Source organism: Pempheris klunzingeri, chromosome 11 (assembly GCF_042242105.1).
Source record: "Pempheris klunzingeri isolate RE-2024b chromosome 11, fPemKlu1.hap1, whole genome shotgun sequence".
Taxonomy (NCBI): domain Eukaryota; kingdom Metazoa; phylum Chordata; class Actinopteri; order Acropomatiformes; family Pempheridae; genus Pempheris; species Pempheris klunzingeri.
In genome coordinates, this window is record NC_092022.1 from 9,348,327 (window position 1) to 9,372,148 (window position 23,822).

Below are 23,822 nucleotides of genomic sequence, written 5' to 3' on the forward strand. Positions count from 1 at the left end.
ATGATGTAAATGGAGAATAGCATGCAAAATTTCAGTGCAATGAATGTCACACATTTACATCTGTTCTTTCTGGTGAATGATTTGACCATTTCTGATCAAAGGTTGCTGACAATTTGCTGATCATGTGCTGAGGATGGTTCATACAGCATTATTCCTGTCAAGTACCTCGTACTCCTAGCTATTAAACTGGCATTTCAGCTCAAGTCTGCCAAAATCGACAGTTTCTACGGGAAACATAAATGCTATACCTGCCAAATTCAAAACCTTTGACATAAGTGCATCAGTGTGCCAAACCACCGGTGATTGATATTTTGCGATCAAAGCATTTTAATTAGAAGCAAGTCATGATGCTGAGAGGAGAGCTTCAAAATGTCAGGTGCAACTCAGAGATGTTGTCTCTGACTTCATGCTCTGTGGATAAAATAACCCATAAGAATTGTGTACAAGCCCAAATGTCACATTTGTTGGTAATAACCAACAGATGATGTGTAGTCTTATATGAAGATTTCCTCCAGCTCATTTCCTCTGAAGATTAACGAACAACAATTTTGGTCATAAATTCATTATTTATCAGGCAGTTAAAATGCCAGGCACTCACTCATTCAGGCCTCTCTCTGTTTAATTTCATTATAAATTGAATATCTTTGGGTTTTAGAACTGTTGGTCAGACACAGTACACGATAAGAAACCCTTACCTGTGCTTTGGGAAATCGTGATCTCCCTTTTATCAGGAATTTCTTTTATGCTATAGACTCAACAATGTACTAATTAATCAGTTCGGTTCAATGTCAGAAAAGACAGGCAGAGTTCATTCCCCAGTGTAGGAGTACTGGGACTCAGCTAATCACATAGAACAGCAGAAAGCTTGGATAAGAAACGGAGCACTTCATTTTATTTGACTTTTGAGGAAATGCAGCTTCTTTGAGGGAAGCCTCAGATTTGTGGAGACACAGCACTCCTCCAAATTTCAGTGTTGTCAAAGTGACACCTCTTTTCCTCTTCTTCTCTGACAGCACCAGCTGGAGTTGATAAACCACAGATTGTAGTTCAGTCAGCCACAGAAGCTGACAGTGATGGCACTTGATTCGACCCTCTCCACTACACCCGATCTCTCCGCTGCCATCAATTTTTCAGGGCTCAAAAATGTATTAATAGAAGGGTACTCCAGGTCCCGCTGGTTGAAGAGTCCGGATGAAGATAAAATTCACACTCAAATGCATGAACACCCCACACACACACTCACACCCTCTACCCCCCGAGCTCTGAATCATGAATGAGACCAGACTCCCTCACTCTGCAGGAACGAGACAAGACCAGGAAAAATTGCATACAATGCTGCATCTTTAATCACCTGAGCTGTGACTTTACTTGATCTGCAGACACCAGCTCGATCAGTGTTTCCTGCATGTGAGGCTCATCTCATGGCTCTGAGTGCCTCCAGTCATTTAAAATTTATTTTCTGGTGTTGCTCGAGTTGAGACTCGTAGTAGTAAGGATCGTGAAAATTTCTTCCTAATCCTGCATACTTTGATTCGCCGCACACATGAATCAAAGATTTACCAAGCAGCTGTGTGGAAGAGTGGCGTTGATAATGATTAAGTCCTAATCAGATGAAAGCATTTCACAGTTAGGAGGTTCTTTCACACTCAATATTCAATTGTTTGACCAAATATACACAGCCATAAAACAGCAAGATTTTCTTATTTCAGTCTGTTTTTCCAACCATTAATACAGGGACCAAGACTTTTCAGCTCTTCTCCTGCAAATAATTTTCTTTTCAACCCTCCTCCTGGGCAATTTTAACAAAAACAATTATATCAAAATAAACTATTGGGAACAATGGCAGTACTTCCAAAAAGTACTGACTGAAAGCACTGAACTCAAGTTGCAGACGTGCAAAAACCCACAAAGAAACTTAAACTTCCCTCTTCCAGTCTTGCTCTTCAAAAATCTACGTCCATATAACCAATATGCTCAAAACTTTCTTGAGTTTAAGCTTTTAAGCGTGCCAGTGCGATTTTTTTTTTTACCCTCCGATTCCTCACAAATGGCACACCACAGGAGTCCAGGAAGTGCCAGCGTATTCCCTAGCCAAGACTCTACCTCAAACAGTGGCAAAAGACAAAGAGACTAATGGTGTTTTGATCTAAGCACACAAGCCGCAGGCATGACATAACACATGCCAGCTTCTCCATTCCTCCAGACCACAACAGGGGTGCTCCACCAAAGCGCTCATCCCAATCTCCCCTGTGACAAGAGCAACTTAGTAAAGCATGCTGAAAGGTTCTTCCTGCTCGCACGCATAACATAATAAGCGGAGTGTATGGTAATAATTTACACACCGCTATAGAGCTAAGCATCAAAATAGAGTTAGAAAGTTTCTTAACATCCTTTATTTAAGCATTATTGATTGAATAGTTAAACCTCAAGCGATGCACACATTGCAAAATCCCTCAAATAAGTAATAGATGTAGGAGAACTGATAAATCATTGGGACTTTTCATTTTATTGGAAATAACCTAGATGTGACTGGAGTAGTCGATCACTCTAATTACCAGGAGGCACCTGAAGCAAACACACTGCGTATCGGTCTTAAAACTAATGCTAGCTCAGACTGGATGTGGTTTTGGGGACAAGTGGTTGAGAATCCCAGTGCACCTGCGTTTACTAAGGTACAAAGTTAGCACCCCATTGGGAATTTAAAAGCCTGCCAAGTAATACTTCCTTGAATACACAGATTTAGGTCTTTGATGAAACACTTTTTTTGAAACTCAGTCAGCAGTTATCATGGGAGGACATTTTAAGCCCATGACGGAGAAAAGGTAAGAAGTTATTACTGAAAGATCCCCTTACAGACAAAAAACCTGAAGTGCCTGTGAGCACTGTGGCTTAAGGTGTCACAAAAAAAGACTGTACTGTGTATATAAACTCTGGCTCGGTTCAAACTATATACTATATATAATGTATGGTCTAATGTTGACACTAAACTATTTTGGCTGTTACTGCACAAGAAATGTATGTATTTTCCTTTTTTATAAAACCAGGAAATGATACAGTAAGTGCAACGATGTAAAACAAACTACAACTTGAGAATGCTAAAAGTTGAAACTTCACATATCTGGAGTACAAATGTTTCCCTGTGTTTATAACCTTATGTTTGTTTTCTCAGCTTTCCCTGGAGACTTCCAGCTGCGATGTCAATCAACACCACATTGCAAAATTGAGAGGCTTTTTCTCCCTGCTTGTTTTTGTAATGTTTGTTTTTTCCAGTGGAAACGCATTACATACTCAGAACACAGCATCAGTTGCAACAAACGTGGTGGTCAAGAAAAAAACAAGAGTGCATCCATTTCTCGGTTCACTGCACGTAGCCCGCTTAAATTACTGTAAATGTGACAATTCTATGGCGCTTTACTGTTTGATATTTGAGCATCAGACCAAAAACGCAACAAATTAGAATAATGTCAACATCAGCACAGGACAAATCAAAAGATTTCACGAGGAGCGAGAAAATGCTTTAGTGGCTTACATGACATTTCTCTGCCAGCAGGAAATTATGTTTATGGATGGACACGTCTCCGAGGATGTCACTGACTCAAAAAGGGGAGGAGGCTGGAACATGAACTTTACAGTGTGTGAGAAAAGGAAAAACAACACGTGTAGCCAAAGGTTGAGGTGTTTTGGTGCAGCAGAAATGATCTGCAGTCTGATTAGTACAAATGTGGGTTGTCGATTTTAAACATGTTGAGGCTGTAAGGCCTGGTGATCCAAATGGTTTCAGTTGTGTGACTGCTGTTCCACTTGGATAAAGAATCACATACAGGAATATAGATACACTGTACAGAATCTAGACTCTGACTGTCACTGCCCCAATTTCACATACTTTTGAATAAAGGATAAAGAGTATATCTTAGCACTGCAGGTAAAATATTGGTAACCCGCTGCATTCCTTTACCTCTGAACATATAGATAAGAATGAACAGCAGAGAAGAAACCATGTGGATCATCCCACCTCCTCTACTTACCTGCTGTGTTAAAAATGTAGAAGAAAAATGACGGCCCCTGCTTGTACCTATCAGATCATTATACCTGCATCAACCTTCCTCAGCCTATCTGCTGTTCTCCCACTCCCCATGCAGACCAGGCTGCACTCAGTGGGGTATTATGAACTTCATGTTACACCCTCCTCTTCTTTCTGAGCCAGTGACATCATCAGAAACGTGTCCAGCCACTTCCCAAAGGAGATGTGGAGTAGCTCTACTACAGTATACCAACCACTTGGATTTAAAAAATAAAAAAAAAAAAGGTAAGAAGAGCAACTGCTCTCCACAGTAGTGTTTATGTGGGGAATTAAACCACACAGCTGTTGGTAGTAACAGTTATGCCCATGGCACATCCAGCTGGCATTATGTCAACGTGAAACAAAAGACAACACCGAGACTCCCCTGGAAACAGAGGGGAGAAATAACAACAACTGTACACAATTTATTTAATGTCAATAGAACCCAATCCTGCGCCACCCCTAATTTTGTTAATAGCAGAATCATGATGTGCAAGGCAGCTCCCTCTGAAACATATGGGCACTTGATTTCATGAGGATAACTATTTCCAACAGGCTAGCACGCTACAGGACTTCAGACAATCTGAACGGCAATCAAGCTCGAAGCTTGGCGCAATCAAAGAGAGGGAGAGATGATGAGACTGGACTGAGTCCAATCCCCTGTTGATCACTGAGGACAAATGAGTTCTGCAAGAGGATTTAAATGAGAAAGAATTGATAGGTGGATTTGTGCCCCTCTTAACGGGAAAGATGCATGGTATAAATGATGTCCATGGCAATTTAGAGGACACAGAGAATGTTATGATCTCTAATAGCTCATGTGGAAATTGTACATCTTAACTGGGAGCTGGAATACTGGTATTTCAAACCTCCTTTTTTTTTTTTTGGACACATGGCCATAAAGGAATGGACGCAAATATATGCATACATGTGCAATCACAGGCTGGATGTGTTGTAAATGTGTGCCTATTGTTGACTGTGTGAGACATGAAACTGAGCAGTCAAAAAAAAAAAAATGACAGCCTGCATGCTGATATTCTCAATGAATGTCTAAGATATTAGTTTTACACTATTTTACTGTATTTGTCTTCGATGCCATGAGAGGAAGTTTTTGAGTAGTGCGTATAGAGCCAGGTGACAGCAGACAGAAAATAAGCAATAATGGATCAGAATCCTAAAAGAAAAAATACACTTAACACAAAATATAGAGAAAATCTGAATATTTACCTGAGTACGTCCCCCGTGGTGTTCACTAATGTTTATCCCTTCTCGGATATCCATGTTACATCGCGCATCTCCTCACTCCTTCAGCCCAGCAGCTCCCAGCATCGAGTCGACGGCGGCGGCGAAGTTCGTCTCATCAAAGTGCGGATGTTGCTCTCGTAGAAACGGCTCCAAACTGTCCTGTAGCCTAAACACACGCGGGCTAAACAAAAAAAACGCTCGTCTTCACACTCTCCACCTCGGGTGCTTTCGTTGTTTTCAGAGTCCGAGTAGTTGCTGGCAGCCCGCTCCTCCGCTCTCCACGCTCCGGTCCCCGGCACATTCAGCCAGCGCACCCCGGCAGTCCTCTCCGCACCGCCGCCAGGCTCACACGAACCAAACCCGCAGCCTCTGACAACGAGCTCTGCAGCGCGGGGGTTGTTGGATTTGGCTGCGCGGACTCATTGTGGGGAGCAGAAAGTGTTCACGGTCTGGTGGACGTCGGTGTTCGCGCTGTGCGTCCGGCTCGTCCACAGGAGGACTGTAGTTGCCAGTGCGCGCGGCGGCAGTGGCACATGGGACATCAGAGGTGTATATGCTGTAGGTTTAGCTTTTTTTTTTTTGGTTTCCCCCCACTCCTCCCCCCCCAAGCTGCAGGTTCTCTGTGCGTTCACTATGTCCTATCCTCGAGCTGGCACGAGGTCCCACGAGTCAATGAATGATCTTACCTTTTATCTGAAGGTGCTGGATTTTTTTTTCTTTCCTCTCCTCTTTTTTTATGGATTTTATCAGATTAAAACCAACGATTAAAGTTTCAGTTGTTCAGAAAAATTAGTAAAAGTAAAGTAAAACTTGCCATTGTGCAAAGACCATTTTTTATACTGTTGATTTTTTTTTTTTTTACTACTATGGCATTTAAGTTTAAACAGCATTTTAATGTAGACTGTCAAGGTTTAGCAAATTCTGACCTACTTATTATATTGCCTGATAGTTAAATCAATAATACATCATTATTTTGTAAAGTGAACATAAATTTTGGAAGAAAACTCTTTCCCCACACACACACACACACACCTACACACCTACACACACAGAGGTGTTTTCACAGATGTCACCTAATCAGAGCTCTCCTCAGGACTGTGCAGGTTTGAACACACTGGGCTTCACTGGCTTCTTCTTCAGCCTTCTGCTGGTTTTGTTAAACAGTGCCTGAGAGCAACCTATGCTGTTATCATTCTAGTTAGTAAATAGAGTTTGAAGACTAATAATTATCATTAGTCCCAGCACGGCTCCATCCAACATGCACCTGTCTAGAGGTCTAATCAGCCACAGTCATTGTAAACAGTTGTGTGGGTGTGCAGAGTAACTGCTAACTACAGCTGTCAAATGAATGGAGTGGAGTTAGAGGAGCAACATCTATCTCTGAAATGTAGTGACGTAAACATGTTAAGAACTACAACATGGGAACACCTGAGGAAAGTACAAGTTAGTCAAAAGTGTACTGAGGCACGGTGCTTGAGCAAATACACTTACAGTAGTAGCTGTTAATTTTTGAAAACTTGAGTACAGGTGTTCAATTTGTGAGAGAAAAGATTAACTTGGAGCATTTTACTGATTTACAGTCTGTTAATGTACAACTGGCTTGGCAAAACAGCACAATAAACATTTTTTAAAGAAAGATGTAAATCAGTGTCGCAGCAGCAACAAGCTGTAGCCTCTATACAGTCAGCGTCAACCCTTTACGCTGTGCACTGTATGACCATTAAAGCAGCATAACTTAGTACACTGAATCAAGCACTGCATTCAAGTACAATTTTGTTGTTCTTGTAAATTACTGGAGTATTTCCCTTTGATACTATTGTATACCTCTACATGTATCTGACAGCTTTAATTATGATTTTTCAAACAAAACACATAATCCGCTTACAGGAGGCTGTATATACTGCATATAAGTATATGGCATTTGTTTTGAGTGACATATTAAATAATTCTGCGATAATTTTGCATTTTCCCCAGATGCAATTGATTCAAAAGGTTGGTAACAGAAGATATGAAGTAATGTAATGTACAAAAAAAAAAAGTGATGTAGTAACCCACCTTTGTAGCAGCAGCTGCGACTGTGAATAATTTTATACTCATTTATTTTATGAGGTGTTAACATTTCAGTCAAATTAACACAAAAGTTGAAATAAGAAATGTGAGAAACAGATTTGTGTTCGGCTTAACACATGTATGTATTTGTTTCTATCATCACCTCTACTACACACAAACGGCACAGATTGCCGGCTCATAAAGTTTTAATAGTCAGAACTTGTTATATGCATTATGCCTCTGGCTCATAATCCACTCATAATGTTGAGTGGGATTTAAGAGAATCTACTTCTGTTTGAGCCAATGGAAGGGTGATAATTACAGCAGAAATTACTGAATGCCCCGCTGAGCCTTGGAAAGGCAAAAGGGGAAAAAAAGAGTATTTGGATTAACCTACTGAATGAACATTTAGTATTCCTTAGCCACCCATACACACAGCTAATAATGGCACATCAAAGCTCCAAGGAACATTTAATAGTAGAGCCACCCTAAACACAAATATCTGCAACTAGGCTTGAATATTTCATGAATTCTTTAATGCTCCAGACTGGAGGGAAATTTTCTTATCATATTACCGTGATGGTTTCTTCCAAAGAAAAAACTAACAGAATTTTACCTCATGCAGTTTTACTCATTTCCCTCTGCTCTCCAGGGGGATGAATACCGCATGCGACCGTGCCTATGTGACAATGAGCTTTTCATTGTTGTTTGGAAGATGTCATTTAAATACACGAATTACGTTTGTCCTGAGGCAGTAAATGAGATGCTGAAATGAGCAACTTGTCATCGCTGCCAGGAGTCAGAAAGACAAGTATTTTCAGGGACGTCTCTCAGAGAGCGAGAAAAGGCAGATTATTCTCTGCAGAGGTGTCACACTGCCACACGCTTTTAGACGCTTGCAAAACAATCATCCTAAACAAAATATTGTCTTTAACCACAAACATTTTCGCTGACATGTCGTGCTGTTATATGCACTCTGATTCATGTTCTCTTTAGTACAATAAATAAAAACTGTGTTTCCATTTCAGAATTTTACCCTTTTTTTCCTTCCCTCTTTGGTTTAGTTGAGGTGAGGACTTGTACTGTCGTCTAATTCAGGAGCAATCCTCCCCGCCCTTGTCTCTGTGTGATTCCGTTCAGTTTTGGTCAAATGAAGGACAGTCAACAGCCCAGTCATCTGCTCAGTAATGCAGACAACACACTGGAGCTTATCCTTAGGACAAGAGGACGGTGACTTAAACCCAATGTGAGGATAATTTCCTGATTTTTACAGCTGCAGAGGGCAGGGCAACCGCTATTTGATCTTTTACTTTGGCCTTTCATTGGATATGTTTTCATTCCCATTTAATGCTGTTGATGACAGCCAAACCTTAGAGCCTTACAACCCAATCAACTGGCTACACTCTCATGCGTGAAACTAAAAAGGTTATTGTCCATATTAAAGTTTATATAAAGAAGTCTACAATGAGATTGAGTCCCCCCACATTGCTCCGAACTAGTAAACTGTGTGGATAATGATGGATACAGTCATTTGACAAGGGAGAGTCGCTGATGCAAGAAAAAGAAACAACAAATTGAAATCACAGTTTCGTGTCATGTGTTACGGCAGACATTGAAATGCATCCATGTCATAGAGTAAGAAGGAGTAGGAGTAAAATATTTGCATCCATACTATGTAATATGTAATATCAGAATGAGGCAGGCACGCCACCAGGGTTTGGATGCTGAAAGAATTAGTCAATTCAAAATAGTTGCTCACTCCATCCTCTTAAAGGTGATTATCAGTGGCTTTATATCTTTGGAAATTAGCCTCAGGGTTTTTGAGGGACTGTTGGTTGGATCACATAAGCGATTTAAAGACACGGTGTTGGGTTCCTGGAGGTTGTGATGGACATTTTGTAGACAAACTAAATGAATCTACCATAAAAATTCAATAATCAGTAGTTGCAGCCCCGTAGTCTCTATGAAAGTGAATTCTAATCTTTCACAGTTTACATATAAATGTGCTCAACTCAAGGTTATTGATTGATTGATGTTCGGAGCTGAAGCTCACAAGGCAAGCGTTGTCCATACACTGAAGACGCTTGATGGACAAGTTAGGATATACAATAACGGATGTACATTGAGCGTAGGTGAGGAAAAAAAACTATTCTTGTGGTGCACCTGTGCTTGCAGCCTGGGGTTTGACAGGTAGCTGCCATCGATCTGTCATGAAGCCTGATATCCACCCACTTATTTAGAGAACAATGCACAGCTGCAGCACGCTGCTGTGTAGCAGGTCAAGGAAAATAGCATTGAAATCAGAGGTGAGGTCCTCAAATGGGATCCTGGCAGAAAAAAAAGGAGCAAAAACTGAGAGGCTTGTGTTGACTGTGTATATTCTACTAGGCAATGTTAGCAAACTAGGAGAGTTTGAAACAGCAAGTCTGTATCATTCTGGCAAAGGTGAATGCCGACAGCCTGAAGTCATTGATGTACATAAAGAGTGTCCTTCATGTGCAAATGAATTGTGACTTTCAGCTGAGAGCACATATATGTTCATTATACAGCAAATGCTTCTTCATTGTGTTGAATATAAACGTTATCTGGAGGGCTTTACATTTCCTACAAATCATATCCGCTGATGGAAGTTTCTTGTATAAGAACATAATTTTCAGGAGACGGTTGGAAATATGGGTCAGCCTGAGCTCTCAAATTTCTTGGTTTGGAAAGAGTCTTGCCTTACCCCAGAGAAATCAACATCATTAAGCAGCTAATGAAAAGAGAGGCATAAGCTGGGTTCACACCTTCAATACTGTAGAGCCAATAAGTGAACTACTGGATTCGAGTTCATTTTTATGATGGAATAACATGTCTCTTTTTGATATACTTGTAATGCCAGGACTTTTGTCAGAATTAGATGTAATTTACAGGCCTAATACTATTGTGTCTCCTGCTTATAATATTTGGAAAAGATTTGTGCTTTAGTGTTGCTTGCTTTTGAACATTTGATCTCATTACTTAATGAAATGAGAACCATACTGATTATATTGTTTCATTATTTCATTAATTTTCTATTTTTTTTAAACTTAATGTTAATTGTATATTATGTATTACATGTATTCCCTATGCTAGTATTAGATTGATCCTACTTTAGCTATTTCTTAGATTTGCTATGCACCATAAAAATTTCGCTATTGTGTATGTGTCACTAAAACCTCATTTGATTTATTGTGTTAAACTGCCATTTGAACATACCTGATTTGTACTTTGTAAGCCCTATATTAAACTTTTTGTAACTATATCAACTATATCAGCTATGCTTAGAAATATACACGTTGCTGATCATGTAATGAGAAAACCTGAAAAAGCCACAAGAAAAAGCCAGTTGTTAGCTGGATTAATAAATCAAGGACATGCTTGTCCTATAATTATTGTTTCTGTAAATGTAAAGTTTCTGACAGTTTCTCTGCCACAAAAACAGCCCTAGAAGCAGTGGCATCTTTCATAAATGCTCCTCAGTTGACATGAGCTTAATTAAGCAAACTGTTTTGACAGATATACTTGTGATCATACACGTCTAACACCAAGAAAGCTCTTGACTTCTCCATTGTTTTTTCTAGTCATATTAGTTATGAATAGTCCAACACAATGGCTTTGATATTGGCTTGTGAATCCGGCTCCACGGGCCAAATGTCTGTTTGGGAGATATCTCAGAGAAAATCAAGAGGTAGAGATTTTCTCTTTTGCCACCAGCCTCCACTTGCTGCACACTAATGACTGTCTTGCCAAACCATTTAACCTTGAGCCAATCTGTCTTCTCACTTAGAAAAGCTGAGTTCTTGAACCATGAAATGGAGGCAGTTGTCCCTGTGAAAGGAGGTTACAACCCAGGCTACTTCAAGATAATCAATTATTGCCATTTCAGATGGTGTGAAATCACTGGCTGGAATTATCATCAGAATTTTGTTATTTTAATCGGCTTTTTGTATTTAGTTTCACAATAATTACCTAATCGATAATGTGAAAACACTAGTCACATTACTCTTGAGGATTACTAAAATAACTTGATATGAAGAATTGTATACCTGTCCCAAAACAGCAGATGCAATGACACATTAGCAGAATTAATTTGTCTAAGTCATCCTGATCCAAAGTGACTCTACTGCCAAACTTGATGAGCTTATTTATAAAAGTGTGGGTACGATCCAGTGCCTGTGTACCCAGCTGTCTCAGTGCAACTGGGGATTGATGTGAAGGGGAAGGATGAAGTAATGTAGAAAATCATCCACTGAATGCAACACAATCAAAGCCAAACCTGCGTGCAAAGGTTCCCTCTGAATTTTGTTGTGTGTGTGTGTGTGTGTGTGTGTGTGTTTGCTTGCGTGTGCTCACATGTGCAAATTAAATATTTTCTGAAGAAACATCACACTTCTGAAAATCTGAAACGCACCAACAAAGATCTATATGATGCGCATCCTCTGGAGATTTTAGTCACTTAGGTAGTTAAGAAATACTCCTGATTTGAAATGACAGCTACCTCTTCAAAGAACAAACTGACTCAATCTTACATAAAATCAGAAAAAGGTGTATGTAGTGTTCTCGTGCAGTGTGTTGGAACTCTGACTAAACACCAAGTTAAACTGGGGCTAATGAAGACAGAGTCGTAGTGAGGTTGACCATGTACTGTCACACTTCCTCATTAACATGCCGGTGAAAACTGTGAATACAACAATACAAAATATTCAGCATCTGTGTTTTTAACTTAATATCACATTATAAGTGACTTCAAACATGAAATTATATCACTGTATGCACTTTGGGTAACAGTCACGCTGGCTACTAGCATGTTTTTTTTAGCTTGTAAATAATCTTTTTAACCACTTACCCAATATCATTTAACATATTCTTTTACTGAGATTAGCAAATGAACCGTTCAAAAGACACACTCCATGAAAAATGAAACAAATGCCTTAGTGGCAGCACAGTGTATGTGTGTGTGTGTGTGTGTGTGTGTGTGTGTGTGTGTGTGTGTGTGTGTGTGTGTTGCAGGGTGGGTGTGCGAATTGTATGTGTAAATGCATGCCCTTGAGGTGTTTTAATTTGTATGTGAACGTTTTTTTTTTAATTTTATTCTGCGTTCATTCCTATATTTTTATGGATATATCTATTAAAACATCCAAAGTCCACCCACTTAGACTTAGACTTCTTTATTTGATCCCCCATAGGAGGAAATTTTCACTTGTGGGTGGACTTTGGATGTAGGAGCAGCATAATTAAAATGTTCATGTGTTTGGCTCGAACTTAATGAGCTTAGGTAACTTAAATGAATGTCAGAACATTGTTCCACTGTTGTGATGATCAGTAGAGAATTATGCTGCTTTTGATTAGATTCCTCACTCTGATCTCAGAGCTTGAAAGGAAGTTGTTCTCTGATTGTAATTACTGGCAATGCAAAGTAAAAGAAATGCTACGGTCACCTAGTCAGAAACACCTACAGTCAGCAGGAAATCTTGTCTCAACAAATGTGGGGACATTAAAAGAAAATTCCACTACGTATCAACTATCCATATTGTGGTCATTGTGGCTCTATGGGTTAAGCTAACTTTGCACCTTCATTGTAGGGATTTTGGAAAATGAGGACTTTATACATTTATACATTGGGGGAGAGATACATGAGCCCCCTACAGTATTTCCAACAGTGATAGTTTCAGATGCTTGTCTTTGAGTCTGACCAAAAATAAAAACAAAAAGCAGCATCGTGGAACCATGTTGACTAACTGCATAGTAATCTAGAGCAGTGCTTCTCTACTGGTCTGGCTTCAGGGACCCACCATCACCCCTTGATGACAAGCCACGACCCAAATCGAGGAACATTTTCGACTTCTCAAATGTATCTAATGAAAAGATGGTGCAGTTTGAACCTGAGATAGTCCAGGATGTCACAGTACGCCAACACAAAAAAGTTTCATGAGAAACCAAAACAACCAGCAGGTGGCGATGCTAGAGACACTCGATTAGCTAGCACAAAGTGCATCTTAGGGACACAAAGTTTCAAGAATATTAATGTAACTGTAGCAGTGATAACCCTGCATCAGTGGATCCATACTGAACAGCCCTGGATTAATAATATATATATATCAGTAGCACTTAATAAGCCATTGATCCTGAGGCGGTTACAACATACAGAGCACTTCAGTAACTTCAGCCTGTTTTAACAGACTCAACAGTGCTTTCATGCACAAACATGAAATAAAAAAGTGCAACTGCTGAGAAGTATTTTGAAAAAGACTCAAGTTATGTAGCTTTAGCTGAGAACACTCACTCACTGAATCTATGACAACCAACACTGCACTATATGGAAACATTCAGCTTCTTCAGAAGCAGTTTTTATCCACAAACTCAAAATAAATTCAACAAAAAGTGCAATTCAAAAAGATTCAAGTATACAAAATTAAATCAGAAGATACTGAAAAACATTGTATTTTGAAGGAAATTAAGCAGCACTCACTTCAACTTCAGGTGAAACACCTCGCTGCACGAAATGAAGTTTTTGTCCTCCTTTGTCCTCAATGTAAGAAAATCCATATCTCATGTAGTCGGTGTCGAACTCGCTCAATTAGCATGAAAACAAACTTTTCGGGTCTTCCTCTATGCTGTGAAATGGCGGGTGTCAATTAGCATTACGGGGCATTATCGCCACCTACTGTTAAGGAGTGTGAACAGACGGCAGTCCCCTTCAGAATAAAAGCACGGGATTTTTTTTCTTAACTTTTGGGTCGCGACCCACCAGTTGAGAATCACTTATCTAGAGTACAACTTGACGGAAACATTAGCATTATAATGTTGAATCACAGTGGGTAAAGGGAAATGTATAACCAGATTATTGTGTTTATTTCTAATGGGTCATACATAAAAATGCGTTTTAAAGGTTTAAAGGCATATTATGCAAAATGCACTTTTTACTGTCCTTTCACCATAAATATGTGTTCCCAGTATGAGAGGGGAGCTCCAAACTACGAATAAACCATCCTCTCTCGTTCTCCAGCTCCGTCTTTCAGTAACTGTGTGTGAAAACATGCTGTTTAGATTTTGCTCCCTTTATGAGGGACCATAAAGGTCGAACATGTGACCTGACCTCCTCCAGCCCTTTAGCAAGCTGACTGCTCCTCGCCCACTGAAAACCTCCTGAATTCACCTTGCTGTCCGCCATTGTTTTTTCTCACTAACGCCAGCTGCCGGCAACTGTTCTGTGCTTCTAAAACTGAGGATGCATAAAGAGGTTGAAAACAACTGCAGTGGGCACGTCTGTTTGTTTGTTTTTTAACATTAAACCATGTAAACCTACTCTTGCAGGACCTCTCAGTTAGATCTGAAGAGATGATTGATCCTCCTCCCTTCACATCAGTTGTGTATTTTTTTCCCCACTAAAATCATGTGAACAGTGATTATAATTACACGTTAGCTTTATCCTTACCACTTCAAGATCAGGCCAGACATCCCTGCAGGCCTGCTACAGAGAAGGCCTTGCCCTTGTTTCCGTTTCAAACAGGTTTACAACATTGTCACTAGCTGTATTGTACCTGCCCCGGCACAGAGGGAGCGAGAGAAGCTAAACACAAGGAATTGCAGTACTACTGCTCTGAGATTTAGAGTGATATGGTTAAGCTTTCAAATTCTTTGTCTCCAGTACACCTCTGCAGTGGCAGCAATTGTGACTGTGTCTCTCCTTTCTAATGAATAATGCACACTTAGACATTCTGAGTTATCCAAAACCAAGTCCCTCTTATCCCTGTTTGAGTGCATTGATCTCACCAGCATCTGCCGAGGCTCAGAGGGTGCTCCTGTGTTTGGGGTAGAGGGATAAAAGAACAACAAGGCAAGCGTTGAGCTGATAGTGCACTCGTGGATGCTTACTGGAGTTCACTACCTGGTGCTCAGATGAAAGCAGAGGCCACGTCATCCCAGTGTTCATGATTTCTGTAATTAGAGATTCAACTGAACTGATCTGTGGTGACTATGTCGCAATTTTGCTGATCACCGAGAAAACAGGTAGGTGACACTTGGTCTTAATGAGACTTCTCAATGCGAGGGCTTGCAGTAAATCCTTGGTAATTACCTACTGGTACAAGGAGAGAGCTTTTGATGAGCTGTGGACCTGGACGCTAAAACAACCTCTGTTCCATAATTGAAACCAATTCTTATTTTTTAACATCACTCACCCAAGAGAAATTATTACATGCAACATCTATTGTAATCCTAGCAGCATATTAGTGAGTGAGACAGCAACTATGGTTTATTAATTTGCGAAATATTAGAGCTAGGAAAACAACATTTGTTTTCTCAGACATTCATTTAATATCATCAAGACTTTTACTGAAGCTCCTGTGAAACGGCAGCATTTTAGTTTAAGGTGAATTTGGATACATGCAGATGTAGAATAAGATTCAGAATATTTTCAGAGGTTCCAATGTTGCATGAGAAATGATTGGTCTTACAATGTAAAGAGGCAAGAGAAGTGTACCAATATGGCTGTTTCTCATTATTATGTCAGCACCCAGTAGAATATAATTTAATCGTCTACAGATGCAGGGCTTTTTGAACACTTCACTGTGCCCCTGGGCACCAACATTCAAGTGCTAAATAATTAGAAAGAAGGGTTGTAAGAGCAAGTTTAACTGACATTATCTGGTAATGTACAGTCATGTTATCATGTACAATGTGTATTTGCAAACAGATCTTACGCTGGCCTCTTTATTGACTTTGAATATGCAAAATGGTGTACAATATCCTCTAAATCAAGACCCCTAAGGAGTTCCTGTTCAATGGCCAGGAGGGAAATTGCAGAAAGCTATATCTATGACATTGTGCTGCTTAGCTCTTTTTTTTTTTTTACACATTTTGAGAACAGAAAACCGCCTCTCAGCCTCACAATTCAAAACAAGCAAGGTTAAAAACATTCATAGTGCAACATAAACATTTGGAAATTCTTTCGTCTATTACTCTCAAGAACTTGCAGCAACAGTGCAGAGGCGAAGTCTCATTCTGTACGAAACGTGTGACCTGAATAAGTTCGCCTCGTCGCCCAAGGATGTGCTCGGGAAGTAGAGCTGAGTTTAGAAGCTCTTTCGCGCGCATCACATCAGAGCACATCAAAGAGTTCACACACGTCTGTGTAGGCATCAAACTATTTGAACTGGCTCAAACTGAACCTGTCAATAACAACATAGTAGAATTCAAAGTTAAATCTCAGACTACCATCAGCAAAAGCAACTTTGTCCTCATCATCACTCATCTGCAAATCTCTTTCTTTTTAACACACATATTGATGAATTTTGAATGTGTAGTTGTTGTGCAGGAAGACTGTACTGATTGTAAACTGGTCTCATAGAGCGCAATGACCCCAAAATACCAAGAGCAGTTGCCATGTCACTTTTTTGATGATCTCTTGTTGAAGTCATTCTTCCTATCTCCAGTTTGACAAGTCTAGAAACTAGTGTGACAGCGTTGTGTTTCGATTGGGTTTCTTCATCACAATACAAGTCCATGTTGGCCTTTGTGTCTCTGATTGCGCTGTACAGTAACTGTCACTAAGATCTTTTGTGGACTCTTTTTGACGACTCCATCGAGTACTGCAAAGGGATTTTAGAGTGTGGCTAATGTGATTGGCGCTGTTATGGAATGCCATGTTCCTGCGATGAGTTGAGGTGCTGCTAAATGTACACAGAGACTGTAGAAGTTCAACAAAAGATTCAACCGCCTCACAGCAATTATTAATGATGATGACACCTACAAGGTTCAATGAAAGGGCAGCACAGGCTAAGCAAGGCTTTTACTGTACCTGTGTAGCTGTGGATGAGCTCAAACCTGACGAATCACTCTGCTATTTTGCCATCTGCACAGAGAAAGTGAAAAACAAATATGAGTTGTTTACGTGTCAACATTTGGCATTGAATCAATAATTACAGAGAAATACTTTGCCAGTCTGATTTCGCCTTATATTGCTTGCTTAGTTCTCTCACCCAGGATGAAAAATGACAAAGGCAACATAGAAATCCAGAAGACACCTATACATTACGACGATGCAGACATTAAGCAGCCTGGTCTCAACTAATGGTGTATGAAAAGCACGGGTTTTTCAGGACCTTTCATGTGCATTTTAAGCTTCTCATATATCATTTCAAGCCATTTAATCTCTACTGACTTATGCTGTGCAGTGACGGCGTGTCATTATATGCACACGTAAGGACAAAGTGCGTGGAGATCCCTGTAGGGAGAAAGTCTGGGTGGATAGAAGGATCAAACAGGACTTTCAAACAGCAGACCGGGGTTTGCGTCCCGTGGGCTAAGTCCCTCAACTGTCACACTCGGAGCAGGGGCTGTCAAGCGGGAGGCTTCTGTCTGTCATTTCCTTTGCTTGCTTCTTCCAAGTTCACGCTCGCCACCGATATACTGGTGTCCAGGATGCTAGTCATTTCCAAAGGCAAAGAAACGCCATCACTAGCTGGTAGCTGCCTTAGCAGAGCAGTTGTTAACAGCAGTGAAGAAATATTTATAGTATATATTAGGGGTGTCCCAATATACCGGTGTTGACGATAACCATGATATTTGAATAAATATGAAATATTGATATCATGTTAAAAAGATGGATCTAACAAAAAACCCACTAACCTATCCCTGACACTGACTTCAACCTTAACCACCACTAAACAAATATTTTGGCACTTTTAGTTTTGTCAATTACAACATTATAGTTCAAAAGAAGTTGTTCTCCCAGTGGGGTCCCCAAAAAACACTGTGGGCCTCATACTGGGGGTTTTTCTGGCCCCATTAAGTTCGTAATACAAGATACAACACACACACACACACACATTCCGACACACACACACACACCTGAAATGAGGACCTGACACAGTAACTAGTTAGCCTTTTGTGTAAGAGGAGACGATGGACGAGAGCAAGACACACTCCCGTAACCCAAAAAGGCTAACTGTGTGGGAGTTTTTTTATTCTGTAACAAAGATGGTGTTGGTGAGAATCTCAGGAGGAGAAATGCTGGAGGACGAACGATACCACCAACCTGTTTACCAGCCTTTGCCTCCTAAAGACTTGACTCCAGTTACCTCTGCTTCTAGTCCACTCAGCTGGTAGCCAGAGAGCTAACATAATGCTCGCAAGGTTCAAAGTCATTGTCACTGTGTATGGTTGACAAACAATACATATAATTTCACCATATGTTTAACAATAAGACTAGCAGGCTAACCAGTATGTCACTGTCACCAGATCACAGTCAAGATTTTCATCAACAAATGAATGGCCATGTGTAAAATTGCTGTCGGTCTCAGCCCGAAGCAGCAAGTTGAATGCGTGATGTGAGATGATCACTTGCTGACAGTTTTTGAAAATGGCCGACAGAAGCCCCAGATCACAGGTTCACTCCCACGAGCGACAATCAACACAATGTGTGAACTGTTCAGACGTGATCAGAGAGAGAGAGAGATGATGTGATCCAAAGTCTGTAGGTGAGGGCTGTGTAATGTTACTTCCTGCAGCTTGTGTGTTACAGCCTCTGTCCGATAGTGTTCAGAGGAGAAGACACTGAAGGACCTCACTCACAGTTGGATAGCTTGTTAACATGTTACAATAAATTGTAAACAGAGACTCTGACTGCATCCATGTTGCTATGGTTACGCATTTAATGTAGCCAGAGCAATAGAAAAATGTCCCATGTTGTATTTCATTACATGTCTTTGTTGGATTGTGTGTAATTTCTGTATAACAGACCGCTGCTATCGGTGTAGTTCTGATAGCAATAAATAATTTTCAAATCAATAAAGTCATTTTTAAGTAGGTATTTTGTGTCAAATCATTGATTTCTTTCATATGAAGCCATGCAGTAAGCAGGGACAGCTGGGCGTACATCGTCCCTTACTTAATAGGCAGCCTGCAGCCAATCAGAATGGAGTATTCACCCAAATTGTGGTGTAGTATATAAAGCATATCGGAGTGGTTAGTTGTCGGCCCACGGTCTCGCGCACAAACTTTCTGCCCTCTGCTCCTCCCGGGTGGTTTTGTTTCAGTTGACATGGCGAGTTTATCAGTTCATCCGGTTGAACTTTTCACCATCCATTGCTCCTTTTAGACTTTATTATTATTATTGTTGTTTTATTTGAATTACTATAGATATCGCGATGATATAGTTATCTTGAATTCTTTTGTCCATGATAACCTTGTGATGAAAATGTGATATCCATCCACGCTGGTAGATTTGGCTTCACCTTGAAGTCCATCAGCTCACAGCTGCATTGTGTAAGTTTACATGCAGCACCAGTGGACAGGTTAGCGCAAAACAAGATCTAACCAGCTCTTTTGCTCGTGTTCTGGGCTCTCTAGAGGTCTGGGGCCCCTGGGCAATTGTCCTGCTGCCCTTGTGGTTAATTCAGCCCGGCAAAGATGCCTTGTCTCCGTGCAGAAAAGACGACAGACACTGAGAGAATACAGTATATTATAGACAACGGTTTCAGAATTCAAGGTCTTTGTACTGCCACCATCTGTCCCATATTCAACAATTTCAGATTTAATCAATATTAATCTTCTGCTGACCAAAAGGGACTTCACTCCCATTCAAATAAACCAATCCAATTTGATAAGGAGCCAGAGTATTTGGATAAGCGTGGCGAGCAAATCAGCACAAGATACTCTCTTGGAGATTGTCTATTTTCTCCTCCTCCTTGATTGCTTTAAGGACTTAGTGCACTGGAAAGTAAGTTTAGTGGAGTTTAATCACTGCTAGGGACAAGTCATTTGCTGAATACTCAAATAACTCAAGTACTGAAGGGCCACAGGAGCAAAGTATATGGTATAATCTTACCTCTTGAGTCAAATTGTAAGAATCAGAAAAATGATGAGTGGCCTCCAGAAACGCCCCATATAATCCAACTCAAAGGAGCATTTTTCACTGTGTTCTGAAATGTATAGAAATCAATATTTAATCTGCACCGAATATTGGACAATGCACAAAAGAGCCTGAGATACTAAATGTTAGACAGTTACAGCAGTTTGCTGTCAATGGAATGACTAAGCTTTTAGAAATGATTAGAAATAAACTTTGTGCTTGGAAAAGTATCACTGTTGCATTAAGTGGACTTTGGAATGCCACACCTTGTGTTTACAGCAGCTCAGATCTCTCAAACCCAACAACCTCTGCAGGAGGCGAACAATAAGTTTACCCTTGACAGTCATTGGATTCTTTGCTGTCAATTGATGAATAAGCATTTGCAGGGAATAAGAACTACATTTTGCGGCCAAAACAAGGCATCACAGTTGCAGAAAGCATAACACCACAGCTAGACTTGCTGTCTTGTTGAAGGTGACCTCAGCATTAGACAGAACAATACGTTTGCATGACATCGCGGCTGCTGTGGGTATGATCAAGATGGTAATTCATGCCTGCGCTGTACAAAGTCTTGTCTTCCTGAAATGGGTTTGTGTGTGTGAGTGTGTGCGTGTATTTGTGTGTGTGTGTTGTGCACGCATGCATGCTTTAGTGTGTGTGTGTGCACAGTTCATAGTCTGAGGGATATGTCTTCTGCTTGTTCTAATAGGCTTTGCTCCAGTGACTGCAGGTCTTACGGGTGTACTGCTATACGTGCACACACACACACACACACACACACACACAGTAACATTAGATTTCTGGAGTCATCTCACCTTACTACTTTGCATGCCACTTAGTTTGTCCCTGCTTCGAAGGGGAAGCTGTTTTCACATTATTTAATCAGAATATACTGTATTTTCAAAAGCAACAACTTTTCAGGAACTCCAGAAACATATGTCACATTCCTTGTGATTTCAGTGAAGTTATGTTACTGATATAATTTCATGCAATTTAATGCATTTAGGGGGAAAATCACAAAATTTCGTAAAAGCAAAAATGAAAACACACCTAGTGCCTAGCGGGCCTGTGCGGACACTTCAATGGCCACTTGAGCACTAACTTGAAAATACTGTGTGCAATATCTCAGCCTGAGCACATGAAAGCCTGACCACCAGCTGGGACACCTGGCAATCCACCTGTCACAAATGTGTCACACACCTCTTGGACTCGGTAACAGAGTGGACACATGATCCCAGAGCACAGAGCTAGCAACACTCCGCAGGAGCTTCCATCTCTGACAACAGGTACATCTGTTCCTCGTAATTTGTCCCATAAAGGAGCAGCAGAACCACATTCAATGGCATAAACAAGGCAGTTACAGGGAGCAACGTCAGCATAAACAAGATTAGGTTTACATGCAGTTTGTTTTTGCACATTTTCATACAGTTTTTTTGTTTGTTTGTTAATTAGTTAATTTACCAACAAATGTGGTATGATAATAGTCTGATGTCTGCATTGTCCATTACATTTAGATGTATATTATCAGAAAAATGCCGGTATTGGCAACATTTCCAAGCCTGTCATTTAAAGAACAGGGCCCAGTGAGAGACGGACAGCCGGCCTCACAGTTGGTCACAGCATCATCTTGCCAAGGTTAGGAAAGGTCAAAGTCACCACATGCTTCAGAGCCCGATCACTGATGTACCTCCAAAACCCCCACATTGGATGCATAAACAAAAAGAAGCAGGACATTATGTGATCCTGACCAAATATGAATTTCATGTCCTGGATTTTAGCGACATAAGATGGTGCATTTATCCCGATGGAAATAGTTGAAGTAATGGTGTCGTCAAAATGGTCACAAGAGAATTTTATAGTACTTATGTGTTATAGATCATTGATGAAAGAATAGTTTAAGGATATATACAAAAAAAAATGCCACGGACATGCCTGACTTTTCTGGGGTGCTCAGTATTATGACAAATTCACAGAAGACTCAAAGCATTAGTACTTGAAACAGTCTGCAGGAGTCTTATTCCAAGCCCAGCTCTGTTGTAATGAACACTTAAGCCCCCAACAGACTCTGTGACAGTGTGTCTCTAATACGCCACGGATTCATATTTCATGCATGTGTGGTATACTCAAGGATGCCACAATCTTTGTGTGTCAGAGGAGAAGCAGGCGGCCACCCTGTTCGCACACTGCACCGAAACCTGTTGCTACAAGTGAATGATCTACCCCTCGAGTCCCCTGAGGATACAGCCACTCACATGTCCAAATCGCAAAAAGAGAACCAAGAAGCTCCCCGCACCACCGAACCCCACAGAACAGGAGCAGAGCTCAGGCACGAGCAACTCTGAAGGGGAAGGTGTGTCTCGCTATTGGTTACGGGTACCTGTGGGAAGAGGTGGGAGAGACTTAACTGGTCAAAGTACCACCAACCAGCTTCAAAACAGACGGGGACAGGATACACCACATACAAGGGAAAGGATCCATGTGGCACAGGAGCAAGAGATGAACATCACAGGTGAGGGGGAAGACAACAGTGGTGGGGCCGTGACAAGCAGCGAGGATGAACCGGGATGTAGCCAGCCTCAGCACATGGAGCAACCTCAACCAGTCCAGGGGCAAGAGATGCCTCAAATGCCTCACCAAGAGGAAGCGATCCCAGGACCCCAGCCCAACCTTCAAGTTCTCCCTCGACAATCAACAAGAGAAAGGAGGCCGGGTTATGTGTTCACTTACCCCTCACTTGGACAGCCAACCTATCAGCGACGACCTGCTGTCAGTGTTGTGGAGGCCCAGCCTGTTTATTATGTTCACCCATTTTACTCCTTTTGAACTGTAGAGAGACTTTAAACACACATGTTGGAACTGTTCATATGCATCTGTTATACTTACCTTGTTATCCATACTGGCCTCGCATCAAGAGTATAGAATATGGATGTATGAGGTTGAGACTTGAACTGTTAAGACTTTTGAACTTTTAAGCTGTGTGGGATGATCGAAACCAGGTGTCAGGAGCCACTTTTTTTTGTAGGGAGGTATGTGGTACACTCAAGGATGCCACAATCTTTGTGTTTTTTTTGTGTCTTTTAATTAATTAAGGAGGTAATTAGAGAAATTAGTTTTGACGGCAGGGGACGTTTCTGCCTGTGACGTCAGAATTGAATCCGGAGCAGATACGAGCGGTCCGTGTCTTATTATCTAACCCTATTCACTTGTTTTCCAGGCCAACCGGTCACTGAATAAACCATTTTGTTACCGCGGTCCACTACCTGGGACCCGTAACACATGTTCGGATTCTTGAATTATAACGGAACTGTAATTTACATTAAGCAGAACACCAATGTATGAGAGAACATTGAGAATACTTCTGTGACTGGGTCAGCATAATCACACATTGTACACGGCTACTGCCATTACATTCAAAGTACTTTTTAGAATATGTTTTGATGTTTTTCAGAAGAAAGGCAGTTGTTCATTTATTGGTCGATCATATTACAAAAATGCTGAGACCAGATTGGTGTAAGATGAATTTGCAGCAGCCACACAAAGTGTTGTAAATCATGAATTCATAGATGCTTATTAGCACTTACTCACTAAATTCCC